General features: G+C 47.8%; 1 long non-coding RNA gene across 1 annotated transcript; it reads left to right on the forward strand.

Moving 5' to 3' along the window:
- The first annotated feature begins 3,729 nt into the window (after positions 1–3,729).
- Positions 3,730–14,262, forward strand: LOC117801807. Its single transcript, XR_004624521.1, has 3 exons — positions 3,730–5,073; positions 6,711–6,856; positions 14,201–14,262. It is a non-coding gene; the product is annotated as an uncharacterized LOC117801807 (long non-coding RNA).
- Positions 14,263–14,532: the final 270 nt, after the last annotated feature.

Here is a 14,532-nt window from a genome sequence, read left to right on the forward strand (position 1 = left end):
GATTTTAAAGCTTGTAAGCTGCTAGTGTTTCCAAGGAATGGTTCGATTTTATTATTTAAAAAAAGGAAGGGCTTCCCTCCCCCATCTCTGCACTTTAAATCTCCTGGCTTTGACTTGGCTGTGCGCCCCACGCCACGCTGGAGGCCGTCCCTGGAATGAAAGGGGAAGGAGGGCGGGATGGGGTGTGGGGCCAGGCACCCGGTTCCCCAGGCCTGGATCAGGGGGGTCTGGAGGCTAGGCTGCGCCATCTGTGCTGCTGGGACCACCTCCCCATGGGTGGCCTCCATCTGTAGACTCACCTAAGAGCTGGTCTTTTGTTTCAAAGAGCTTCCCCAGCAGACCCAGCCCCTCTCCCAGCCTGAAATCCCACAGCTTCCAGCAGCCACTTCCTGGCTAATGGGGACTGAGCCTAATCATTCTCGTTTTTCATGCCTCGTCAGGAGGCCTGAACGCAGAGAGAGAGGGCAGCTCTCGAGAAGTGGAGCGTGGGCAGATGTCCTCATGAAAAATTTACAAGGAATAATCAGAGGCTTCTGCTCTTCCCCCTGTGGGCAAAATCCCCCCAGGCTTGTTGCTCAGGCCCCTGCAAGAATATTGGAAAATGCCCCCATCGTTTTGAAGAAAATCTGGCTCCGGGAGGCTAATGCATGGTGTTTGATGCACTGGGCTGTCCTCCTGAGACTGGGTTGCAAATGTAGTTCAGGCGAAATTGATGAAGTATCAGTTAATCTGAGGCTGACAGTTTAGAGAGGTCACAGCTGTGAGGGCTGCCAGGGTCTCAGAGAGAACAGACGAAGAAGAGTTAAAGAGACAGAGAGAGCCCGGTGGAAGGGAGGCATCCATCTTCTTCACGGGCAGGTCTCAACCTTTTGTACGTTGCCATATTTCTGAGCTCCCCCCCCGCCCCCATAAGCACTTTGAATCAGGACAGTCACACACCCCCCTGCAGAAATCCAAACCCACATCCCTGATGTTCCTCTCTCCTTGGGAAGGAAGGAGGAGAGAGCTGCTGTTCCTAATTGAAACAGGCAGTTAGCTCGCCTAATGCAAATTTCCTTTTTTTAATTGGAACTCTGAGTCATGTCTGCCCGTTCCTGCATTTCCTGCTACAGGAAGGCTTGTCTAGGTAAATGGCATATCTGCAGATGGGGAGCCGTGCACTGCTCAGAAGAAATTTTCTGGGAGTGGTAGCAGCTCTCTGGAAAGAGATGAGAACGGATACAAATTCATGTGTATCCTGAATTGTTTTCTATGTGAAAACCTAGGACTGCAGGACCCAGGGATCCAACACTCAGAGACGGCTGCAGGGTGGTCATGTCCCCCGCGTGCCTTCCACAGGACGATGTGGCTTTTCAGTTCAGATTCACCAATAATTAGGCTTTCTGGGATCTGAAGCAGCAAGGGTTCTGGAGTCGAACAGGTTTGGATCCTGACTTCATTGAGCATTGAAAAAGATTGCATGATTATCACCATGTGCCTGCGGGAAAATAGGGTGAGAGGTGGTCATGGACTGAATAATCCAATGGCTGGTAGATCAGAGCTGGGATTCTCCCCCCCGTGTTTCACACTACTCCGTGTCCCCGTTCTTTTACTAACAAGAGTAAAAGTGATAGTAGCCGCAGTGAGAATACTGATGCTGGCTAACATTTACTCAGCATTTATAATGTGCCGGCTGCCTTCCTGCATTATATATGCATGAACTCACTTAGCCCTCGCTGCAGACTTGGGGGAAGATATTCTCATTATTAGTATGATTATTACCACATTATCTCTTTTTAAAAGAAGGGAAAATTGAGGTTTGGCAAATTGTTAGCACAATCCATTCCCTTCTGTCTCTATGGGGCTGGGAACTTTACCTTTCCCTGGCGGGGGTGGGGGGGGGAGGTGGGGGTGGGAGTTTTGGGGGCGGTTGTTCAGTGCAAAAGCTGAAAAAAATATAAATAGGTGTGACTATAGCCAGATGGAAATAATCACTATTTTCAGTAATAAAAAGTATGTTTATTAACAGGAACACAAAGACTTTCCCCCAAATCCATGGGGATAGTGTACAAAAAGAGAACAGCCTCTCTAGAAAGGAAGTCTTTCCTCAGGAAACAGGAAGGCGTTGTACCTTGGCAGGCACGGTGACGGTGAGTTTGTGCACTGCAGTTTGCAGCAGGGGCTAGGGCTTCCTTTCCCCGGGCCCCGGAGGGCGTCTCGGGCTGTGGCCATCACGCGTGCGCGCTGGGCTGTGTGGGAAGCAGATGGGGCGATGCTGGGCCCCTGGCGCTTGCGCAGACTGCATGATGTGCTGTTCTGAGATGTCTGGGTGAGGAGCCCACGTCTCCTCTAACTGCGAGAGGTGCGGGAGTCGTCCTCCTGGACCCTCCTGGGGCAGCAGGGGCGGCGAGGGCAGGCGGGGGCGAAGGCAGGCTCCCCACTGCTCCCCCTCCGGGGCCTGCAGCCCGCCTGAGCGCCCGTGTCTGACCCCGCCGGGCAGGGGTTCTGCCTGGTGTCTCGCTCGTTTCAGGCCGAGAGGAAACCCAGTCACTCGTACTCCGGCAGAAGCAGAGAGCTGGCGCCCTTCGTGCTAACCAGAGAATGTCCCGGAGCTTCATTCATCACTTACAGACACACACACACCGCACACACATACACACCACACATCACACGTACATTCACACTACAGACACATCACACAATCATACACACCACACTACACGTATACACACACCACACGTCCATACAAACACACGCACTCACGCATACATACCACACGTGTGCACACGCACACACACACACATCAGAGAGTTTTCTGTCCCCAGATGTCCATAGTGCTGAGGCTCCGGGACCCTTGTCATCACTTCGTGGTAATGTAACTTCATAATAAGAAGCCAGTGCGTCTACTAAGCCAATGGGAAACGATGAGCAAGACCTTCCGGACCTCCCTTCGGTCGCCTGGAACGCGGTGGCCCAGAATTCAGTCTGCTTCTCGCAGCGCGTCTTCTTTCCTGACATCTGGAAAGCCATCTGACTTTCTGGCCTCAGTTTTCTTGTCTGTTAGAGAAATATTTGGACTCTGGAGATAAATCGGTATCAAAAGGTGGAGACGTCGTGTGACCGCAGACACAAAACGGAAAAGCAGGGGACAAACGGACGTTACGAGGAGCCCCTCGGAGGGGNGACTGAATAATCCAATGGCTGGTAGATCAGAGCTGGGATTCTCCCCCCCGTGTTTCACACTACTCCGTGTCCCCGTTCTTTTACTAACAAGAGTAAAAGTGATAGTAGCCGCAGTGAGAATACTGATGCTGGCTAACATTTACTCAGCATTTATAATGTGCCGGCTGCCTTCCTGCATTATATATGCATGAACTCACTTAGCCCTCGCTGCAGACTTGGGGGAAGATATTCTCATTATTAGTATGATTATTACCACATTATCTCTTTTTAAAAGAAGGGAAAATTGAGGTTTGGCAAATTGTTAGCACAATCCATTCCCTTCTGTCTCTATGGGGCTGGGAACTTTACCTTTCCCTGGCGGGGGTGGGGGGGGGTGGGGGTGGGAGTTTTGGGGGCGGTTGTTCAGTGCAAAAGCTGAAAAAAATATAAATAGGTGTGACTATAGCCAGATGGAAATAATCACTATTTTCAGTAATAAAAAGTATGTTTATTAACAGGAACACAAAGACTTTCCCCCAAATCCATGGGGATAGTGTACAAAAAGAGAACAGCCTCTCTAGAAAGGAAGTCTTTCCTCAGGAAACAGGAAGGCGTTGTACCTTGGCAGGCACGGTGACGGTGAGTTTGTGCACTGCAGTTTGCAGCAGGGGCTAGGGCTTCCTTTCCCCGGGCCCCGGAGGGCGTCTCGGGCTGTGGCCATCACGCGTGCGCGCTGGGCTGTGTGGGAAGCAGATGGGGCGATGCTGGGCCCCTGGCGCTTGCGCAGACTGCATGATGTGCTGTTCTGAGATGTCTGGGTGAGGAGCCCACGTCTCCTCTAACTGCGAGAGGTGCGGGAGTCGTCCTCCTGGACCCTCCTGGGGCAGCAGGGGCGGCGAGGGCAGGCGGGGGCGAAGGCAGGCTCCCCACTGCTCCCCCTCCGGGGCCTGCAGCCCGCCTGAGCGCCCGTGTCTGACCCCGCCGGGCAGGGGTTCTGCCTGGTGTCTCGCTCGTTTCAGGCCGAGAGGAAACCCAGTCACTCGTACTCCGGCAGAAGCAGAGAGCTCGCGCCCTTCGTGCTAACCAGAGAATGTCCCGGAGCTTCATTCATCACTTACAGACACACACACACCGCACACACATACACACCACACATCACACGTACATTCACACTACAGACACATCACACAATCATACACACCACACTACACGTATACACACACCACACGTCCATACAAACACACGCACTCACGCATACATACCACACGCGTGCACACGCACACACACACACATCAGAGAGTTTTCTGTCCCCAGATGTCCATAGTGCTGAGGCTCCGGGACCCTTGTCATCACTTCGTGGTAATGTAACTTCATAATAAGAAGCCAGTGCGTCTACTAAGCCAATGGGAAACGATGAGCAAGACCTTCCGGACCTCCCTTCGGTCGCCTGGAACGCGGTGGCCCAGAATTCAGTCTGCTTCTCGCAGCGCGTCTTCTTTCCTGACATCTGGAAAGCCATCTGACTTTCTGGCCTCAGTTTTCTTGTCTGTTAGAGAAATATTTGGACTCTGGAGATAAATCGGTATCAAAAGGTGGAGACGTCGTGTGACCGCAGACACAAAACGGAAAAGCAGGGGACAAACGGACGTTACGAGGAGCCCCTCGGAGGGGGCGGGTCTGTGGGGTTTGGTTGTCTTCCTGCCTGACGGAGACAGGCCGCTCAGCTCACCTCTGCTGAGTCTCGGACTCAGATCCCGACCAGCGCCCCTTCTCACCAGCAGGGAGGCGGGCGATCTGAGGGTCTACATGAAGAATTTCATGGGGAGTCTGTGTGTCTTCATGGCCATCCACCTCTCCTGCCCGTGCTGCTTTGGAACATCCTTGGCTTCTCCAACCTTTAATCCTCAGTTGCAGAAAAGGGAGAAGGAATTTGTAAGTGACATCTAAAAGCATGCTTCTAAATGTTTATGCCAAAACACACAGCTATTGGCATGTTGTGTCCTTATTTCTGATCCTGTAATAAGCACATCAGCACAGCTACCAACACAGTGACTGTTCCCCGGTGGGCGGGGGTGGGGGGTGAGGGCTGGGGGAGTCCGGGATAGGGGGACAGGGAACCTGGATGTAAGAAGCAAGCACCCCCTCCTGGCCGAGGAGAAGCTCTGCACATGGGTGATTCCGGGGGACACAGGGAAACCTGAGGGTTTTCCAATGACCTCATATGCATGATCTTTCTAAGGAAGAAGAGAGAGGTGTTCCCCTGTACCTCTGTCACATGGGAGGGCTTTGAGGAAGCCCTCTAGCCCATGGTTGCTCCCCAAAGCAGCACCACTGTGGGGGAAGCACGCAAGAGACGTTCCCCGAGGCTCTCGTCGCCTTTTTGCAGCCTGAGTTGATTTGGGGATGGGGTGAGTCATGCTGTCATGACTGCACACGTCCCATGCGGCCTGCTCTGCTATTTAGAAACAATAGCGGTTAATGCAGAGTATTCTTCTGATTATTACAAATGAGGGCCCAACTTTAGAAACCTTAGCTAGCTTTTTGTTTTAACTCAGAAAGGGGAAACAATTAGAAAACCATCAAAGGCAACCCCTAATGATTTAAAACTCGTATTAGAATGAGACGCACTCAACACAGTGGTCCTCACAGTGGGGACCCTGGCCCAGCAGCGCCACCTCACAGCCTGTCGGACGTGCAAATTCTGGGCCCACCCAGACCTACTTTTAAATATCATAATTCCTCCCACAGTTTCAATCGACAGCACATCCAGTTTTGTTTTGTTTCACTTTGCTAAACTTTTCTAAGAAGACAGTCAAAAGTTCAATGAGATACAGTGAGAGTAGAAAGTCAGGGACCCTGCTGCATTTCAGGGCCCTCAGGACCCCATGTATCTGTCTTCATCATTGTCAGTACCTAGGTGCCATCTTGGTTTTCCCTAAATGAAAGCAATAATCAGTTAGCATTATACAAGATATGAACATTTAAAAAAATATTTAAATTCTCCTAATCTCACTGCTACGTAAATATTTATCTCAAAAGAGGCTTTAAAAATGGTTTTGTTAGGTTTGGTTCTCTGGTAGCCCTCCCAGTTCTAACAGATGTTTTGAAAACCAACTCCAGTGAAAAGTAGTCTTCATAACTTTATCACAGGAACTCTGAGGCCACATGGGTCAGCAAGGTGCTGCCTTTAGGTTACCGTGATAGTAACACAGGGAAGGAAAGGCACCCTTAGTGGGCCAAGGTCATTTGCCTGAAGACCTTTGACGGAGAGTTTAGGGCTGCATTGATGCCCCACAGCCCAGGGCAGTGTTTGATCCAGGCCTCCTTTGGGCAACCTCTTGAGGGCTTCCTGCATCCTTCAAGGCCAGCATCCTTGGTCTAATATATGAACCTTCAAACACAGATCTTCAAGTGTCTGATCTGAGAAGGAAACAACCTGGGATACCTGAGAGTGCATTAGCCCAGATTACGGAGTTGGGTTTGGGTCTACCTGTTTTAGGGAATATGTTTTGCACGTGTGTTCAGGGGTGATAAGAACTGTGCCTTTGGGTTGATTTCTCTCCGTACAGAAATGGCAGGATAGTCAGGTACTGACACGTAGGTCAGCGAAGGAGCCAGTGGGTCCACCACGGATTCATTTACGTATCAACGCCAGGCTGGGCAGTTGGATGACTTCACTCTCGTCGGAGCTTCCAGAACAAACAAAAACAAACAGGTACATTTGCGAATCTAGAGTTTCTTTTGCTCTCTGGTTACATATGTGTGTGTGTCTGTATTTTTTTTTAACAGATAATAATATGAGAATATAGGAATTCTGGAACTCTCTTCATTTTATAGCGCATTTTATGCAGTAGTAACTGTAATAATGGTCAACCATTTGGACAGCGATGTGAACTAATTAACAAAATTGCCCACGAGGTCACTGGTGTAATGTCTTAAATTTTATCAATTTTGAAGGAAAATGTCTAAACTATTACAACAGTAGGGGTCTGGGGTAAAAAAAGAGAGAATTACTATAATAGCGTTGATTCTTTTTCAAATCTGTCTCCACCCAACCTGACCAAATTAACTCAAGCAGCGGCCTCCACTGGACACTGTCTTCTCATATTAAAGCTTGTGGAGACGAGCTTCATTCTTAGCCAGAATAGTTGTCACTATTACAATTTATTTGGTACCAAGTGAGAAAACGGAATTGTCCTTTAATTGGACACGCATTTGTTGACAGGATAATGTATTCACTAGCTGTCTGCAGTGGACATCTGGTGTCTTCCTCTGCCCAGCGTCCCTTCCCATCTTTTCCTGGAAACAGCACCTTCTTCCCCAGAGGACCAGCAGCTCTTCTGCTCCATGGTCATCCAGGACTGGCCACCCCTCCTGCTCTGTTCTCCTGGCCCGAACACAGGGGACAGCAGAGCCCAGGGACAAGATCCTGTGACTTTCATCCGTAGACTCGAGAGAAGGATGGTTTTTCTATTCCAGACTCATGAGGCTGAGGTGATCAAAACCTGCACCTTTCTGAGGTCAGATGTCACTGTCCCCCGACACCCAGAAGGTTGTGGACATTAAGAGGAAATAATGTCATCCCGTGAAGGAACCAAAGCTGAGAGACACACAGAATTCGGACAGTATCAGAATTGGAGTCTCTGGGCTCTATGCCGTGGTTGCGAGTCACAACCTTCTCCCTTACTGGGAGTGAGCGAATTCCTCTTTGTGCTGAAGTGAGTTTAAAGTGTGTCAGGCATTCGTTACTGAAGGAGTGTGGACTAATACTGTGTCCCACAGCAGAAGTTATCTTTGTGTTTATAGTGTTTATGAAAGTAATTATATCAAGTCTTGAGTTCTAAACACATTATGGACATTTCTAGACACTCTAAAAGGAATCAATAGGAAAGTTCCCTCATACTCTTTCTCTCCTTCTGCTCCTTTTTCTCATGATGAGAACTAAAATGTCATCCTGTTAAAAAAGAAACAACAAGACCCGGATGGGGTCATTTGCCCCCACGAAAGGAAACCAAGACCTGATGACTGTTTCAGCCTCTCCCAGAAATGTGACCTTTTATTTTTTTACCTACGATTTTGTTTTTAATTATTTTTTAAAAAAGATTTTATTTATTAATTTGAGAGAGAGAGAGAGAAAGAGAGAGAGACCACAAGCGGGGGAGAGGCAGACAAAGAAGCAGACTCCCGCTGAGCAGGGAGCCAGATGCGGGGCTCCATCCCAGGATCCCGGGATCATGACCTGAGCTGAAGGCAGGCGCTTAACCTACCAAGCCACCCAGGCGCCCCTTGTTTTTAAATATCTTAAGCCTTATCACCTAATTTATAAATTCGTGCTGATGATACATTTCCTCGACTTTAACGCTGCCAACGAGCTGGCAAAAGCACCATTACCAATCATACATATATGGTGATTCCACAGTTGTGTTTTTGGACAGCTGTTTAGAAGACAACCTTGAATTGTCACTTAGTCTGACTTAGCAAAGAATTCACAAGCCAAGTTGGCTACTATATGTTGTCACACTGAATTTTAAAAGCATCTGACCTTAAAGATCATCTATAAAATGTGAGAAGTGTCAAATATTCTTTATTTAATATTATACATACACCACACTAAAATGCCTTTCATTAAGCAAAAGGCAACATTTTAGGTGCAGGGAATTTTAACTACATTGGCATAGTTAAGGGGTGGCTGGGTGGCTCAGTCAGTTAAGCGTCTGCTTTTGGCTCAGGTCGTGATCTCAGGGTCCTGGGATCAAGCCGCATGTCGGGCTCCCTGTTCAGTGGGGAGTCTGCTTCTCGCTCTGCCCTCCCCGGCTTGTGCTCTCTCTCCCTCTCTCTCTTTTCCAAAAAAATAAATAAGATCTTTAAAAAAAATGGCATAGTTAAGACCAAAAAGCTAAAGTGGACTTTGCCAGCTTTTCTTCAACCCTTGCCACTAACAGGCTAGTGAGCACGCTTGAAACACAGCTGAGTCTTGCTGTTCTATGAGACAATGAAGGGAGTGCCTCATTACTTAAATATATTAATATGACCAGTTATCTAAATCTAAATATAAAACCAATGTCCTACAGGTTGAGAGATGGCATCGACCATCTCCTGGAAAAGCTCAACATGATGAACCGATTCCAACTGTATCTTTAAAGGGAGAACAGTGACAACACCTGTTGGTCCAGAATTCCTATTAAGTTCTAAATGCTGATCACACGCGTTTAGCCACAAGGCGATCTTATTTAAATCAGGGCTGTCCAAAAGAAATATTCTATCAGCCATTCATGATCTGCATTCTGGGGTAGGAGATAATCGAAATATGGCACACATAGAGAAAACCTCATGAGACATTTTTGTTTTGTAACAAATAAGGCAGTGGCCAACTGTGACTCCTTAGTTGCTTTGTTGAGATCAGCTATCATGTCTGCCTTTTCCCCAGTCTTCTTAATGCCCGTAAAGACCATTTTTGTTCCAGGGATGCTCTTCTTGTGGTTCCCCAAATACTCCATCAGTGTCTCCTCTCCCCGGGTGATGCCTTTGTTCTTGTTGGTATCCGTGCAAGAAAATCCAGGGGCCTGACCTGACTTTTGCCCAAAGGGACCATGGAGATTTGGCCGGTCTCATGCTTGCCCTGACTCTCTGTTCAACAGCATGACACGGAGCACACTGCTGAACAAAATCTTCCTGCCCTTCTCAACACCACCCATCTTACGAACTGTCCCTTTGTCACGTGCAAAATGAAGGTGTCCACTTGCAAGCCAGACATCAAAAGTCCTTCTGAAAGGTCCTGATCAGGTCTGAAAGATGCAAAGATGAAAACCCTGCTGTTCTTTGTTCCCCGAAAAGAACGCTTCTTGCCCACCGTCCTTCCTGCAAACTCCTTCCCCTACTTACAGCTGCCGGAGCGTCTCTCCACTTGCTGCCCGATTCAGAAATTGCTCAAGAAAGCCAATTAGGTCTTCAAATTTACTTGGCTGAATTTTGTGTTCGTTCTTTTTTTTTTTTTTTTTTACACCTCAAATGTCACCTGGACTCACTAATTCAAATCCATCTGCTTAGAAATACATGTGCTCTTTTGAACTTCAGATATTTAAAGACAGTAAAGAGACAGACTTAATCAGCATTATGAAACGAAACACAGCTTGTTACATTATTAAACTAAAACTGTATCAATGTGCACAGTAACAAGTTACTCTGAAAGGGGCCCCTGGGCACCTGGGTGGCTCAGTCGGTTAGCATCTGACACTTGATTTCAGTTCAGGTCTTGATCTCAGGGTTGTGAGTTCAGGCTCTGCCTTAGGCTCCACATTGGGTATGGAGCCTACTTAAAAAAAAAAAGTTGGTGTGAGATTTTTGTGTTATTAATTGGCATATGTCAAGTTGTCCCCAGAACAGTGAGTCTGCTGTGCCCCCCATGAGTTCCTGGAGGGAACTTCATACACAAAGGAGTTGAGGAAGGCAACATAATACTTTAGTCTTAGTTAGCTTGCTGGAACCAAACTTTAGTATAGGAGCAGAGAAAACTGGGCTGGACATTGCAGAAAATTTCATTTTCCTTTCATTTGTTTAAAAAACATACATTTTTGTAGCCAAAAAAATGGAATGTTCACTGCCCAGAGTTTGTTGCTGTGCTAAGTTTAGAATCCAGCATTTTTACCATAAAAACTGTAAAATATAGGCTTTTGAAAGCTTCACCTCAATTGCCTTTCTGTTTAAATGTAATGTGTTTCCTTTATGTTTACATTTGTTACGTTCACAAAGGTGTTTGGAATGCTGATGAGGTTGTATGTTTGCTACACTGATGGAATTAAGCTTTGCGCTGTGCCTTTATTGTACAGAACTTTTGTCGAGAGACAGAGACAGAGAGACAGAGACAGACACACACACAGAGACACACAGAGAGAGACACAGAGAGAGAGACAGAGAGAGAGGCAAAGTATTGCCTGAGACCTGGTGGTTATTTATCCTTTGTGGTCTTGAGACATACGTTTTCCTTCTCACTTATGTGGGCGCTCTGTCCCATGCAATGCTGCTGTGAGCCTAAGAAAGGACTCTTGCCACACCCTCGATACCGCAGATGTTTGAGAAAGCTTAGAGCCTCTGTGCTTACGGATGGATACGAAGATATAGGAACTCGAACGCTCTCGAGCAGAATATAGAGGGGACTTCGGAGCTGCTAACTCTCCTAAATGAGGATCAGATTGCCAAATCCGTCCTCCTGTGATCCTGGTAAGGACAGTGGGGAGGGTCCCGAGACCAGGGGAATAGCAGGAAGTACCGCACAGGGGGACTGATGTCCAGTCCTGAACAAATACACCCACCTTTGAGAAAGGGGTGGAGCTTCACACTGCCGGGCTGCCGAGGGGCTTTTCAGCGACACTAGGATAAGGGTATCCTGCAAGTCTGCCACCAGCCTGGCCCCGGCCTTCCAGAGCTGCCCCTCAGTCTAGATCCTGTCACTCTAGTTGGAGACGAGGAAGTAGATTGAGAGCTGCTTCTTCTTTGGTGATAAAACCAAACTCATTCACAGACATTGAAAGAATTGGATGCTGTTAATGATTCAGAATAAAATCCTTTTGAAAGGAGGTTCTGAAAAGAGTTTGAGCTAAGAAAGACCCCGACTCAGGATATTGTCGATGGTGTAGTGGGCACAGCTCCAAAGCTGAGTCCAAGAGCCCTGGAACTCTCAGATAGTTACCTCACTTTGATGATTTTCTTTATTTCTGGGCTCTAATGTTTTCTGTGATCAGATCGTCCTTGTTGTCCTTTTCCTTCTCTGGAAGCTCTTCTCCTCTTCCTTTGCCACTCCGTTCCTAAAAGATGAAGTCATTCCACTTGGCCCTGTAGCTTCCTCTCTATCCTCTCTTTCTGACGATCTCATGCAAGTTTGCGACCTTAACTGGGGTGAAGGGAGCCCTGCTTTGCTGGCTCCCACATTTATATCTTCAGTGGTCCCCGTGAACTCCAGGCTCCTACCTCCACACCCCTTGACTCTCCAAGGTCACCATGTAGCCAATTTCCCAGACTCCAGACTCGGCAGTCACCCATAGAATTTCTCCTTTTTCGCCATTATCTCCGGTCCAAAACCAAGTTCTACTGTTCCACCACCAAAATGAATCCGACATTAAACACATATCCCTGTCTCTAGTGCAGGTGTCCTAGTCAAGCTGCTATCACCTCTTGTCTGATGACTGTGGTAGCATAGTAAGTGGTGTTCCTGTTCTCACTGTTCCCACTCTTCCTCACTTCCAATACTCTGGACCCTACCCTTCAGGAACATATGAGATGAAATCATCTGTTTTCATATACAGGAAGTGTCTGATACCACTTCTATCTAAACCCTTCATTGGCTTCCCACTGGATTCAGAATAAAAGCTAAATGCTTCTTCCCGGTCTGTGGACTCTGCCCTCTTGGCCACCTTCCACCTCCCTCCTGGCCTCCTGCACGGCCTCCGGACGGTTTACAGGATACGCTCGTCGGCATCCAGGCCTTTAGACGAAAGGCTCGCCTGGCCCCGCAAGCGCTGCATCTGCTTTTTTCTTTAGGTTCTGGGACCTCAAGTATCTATTGTCAAGAGAGCTCTGTTGACCACTGTCTCTAGTGTAACCAGTCCCCACCCCCACTTGTGCTTTCACTTGTTTCATTTGTCAACATAAGAGATTATCTTCTTGATTTATGTTTGTATTACTTAATTGTCTGTTTTCCCATAAAAATATAAGATCTGTCAACACAGAATCCATGTCTGTCTCACTCACTGTCTGGACCCTGCCCAGCACAAGGCTATCTTTAAAAGGCACGGGTGAATGAACGAATGGATTGATGAATGAATGAAGTAGGATCGTAGAGTAGGGCGATCTCTGAAAACCTACACGGTGCTTGTAATGTGCACGCACGCACGCACAGGGCTGCCATTTCTTTATTAAAGAGACAAGCTGTGCCTTTAGTACAGTTTTCCCTGTCACACTGCTGGTGTGACAGATCCAGACAGGGATGCCTCCATGCCACACGTCTGTGGACAGATTGGAGGGGGCTTAAAGAAGAATATGGGATGAAGGGACCAAAGAGATTGATTTATGAGCTGAATTAAACATGCGGAATGCATCCAGCTTGCCTAGAGCACTGCAAAACATGGGCAGGAAATACTGTATAAAACTTGGAACATGTACAGAGGTAGGACAGAGATGAATTATTTAGCTTTGTGCACATAGTCGTAATTAGGAGATGGGGGCTGAATGGAGCCTTGACTGTTAAACCCAAGGAATTGGCCTCTCAGGACTATCATGGTGGTCCTTTTATTGATGGACAGAGAAAGTTATTAAAGGAAAACATGGGAATTAGGGATTGCTACTTCCAGCATTTCCTAATGAGGTCAATACTCTGAAAGTCTTTGAAAGAGGAGAAGGACATTCTGGAAAAGTGTCATCACTGTTTATGTTTACTTGAGTTCCTTATCAATCATCTGGCTCAAACTCAAATTTATATGAACCTCAAATTCAGCATAGGTGGTTCAAGTTCAGATTGGGTAGGTTTTGGGGGGATGAAGTGGGGATGGTAGCTTCTCCCACTCCTACCGTGTATCTCCTCGTCACTCCGCTTTGCCACATCACCGGACACATTTGCAGGTTCTGGAGATTGGGACATGGGCATCTTTGCTGCTGGTGGGGGGCATTATTCTGCTGATCACACTGACAAAGGGAGTCTGTGGAGATGTCAGGGGTGGTGTTGAGGCAGGAGGAGGTCCTTCCTAGCTTCACAGTTCTGGTTTGGAGCATGGGGCTCCCCCAGTGACCAGGTTCACTTGTTAACCCATATTGAGTACACATTAGTGCTCTGTGTCAGATGGGATGCTCAGGATTTTGCATACATCATATTGCTTTATTACACACACACACACACACACACACACACATGTGCACGCACACACCCAAACCAAAAACAAACAAGACACACAAAAAACAAACTATGGGGCAGTTGGTATCAGTCAGGACCCCAGGGAGAAACAGAGGCATGCTTACATTAGGAGGGTTTATTTTTGAAGAGACTAACCATCCCTCTGCTGTTGGGTGTCAGTTTGCAGGTCTAGAAGCTGCTGAGCTGTCATCACCCAAAAGGGTGAGACTAGGGACAGACTGTTGGACGTCATGAGGAGAGAAAGTCACGACGCTGGCTGCCGAGAGCCTTCCAGGCACTGTCTGTGCGGGGATGCGTCTAGATGATGCCCACGGGGCATCACACCAACAGTGTGACAGGAGGAACTGTATTAAAGACACAGCACAATACTCAGGCATCACCCTCCTCTCTTTCTCTGACCTACCAAGTCCTACCAGGAGCCAGGGGCAGGATGGCCTGGGATGCACAGCAGAGTGGACGCATGAGGGGACATGAAGGAACAGACAGGAGAC

This window comes from Ailuropoda melanoleuca, chromosome 4 (genome assembly GCF_002007445.2).
Source record: "Ailuropoda melanoleuca isolate Jingjing chromosome 4, ASM200744v2, whole genome shotgun sequence".
NCBI lineage: Eukaryota > Metazoa > Chordata > Mammalia > Carnivora > Ursidae > Ailuropoda > Ailuropoda melanoleuca.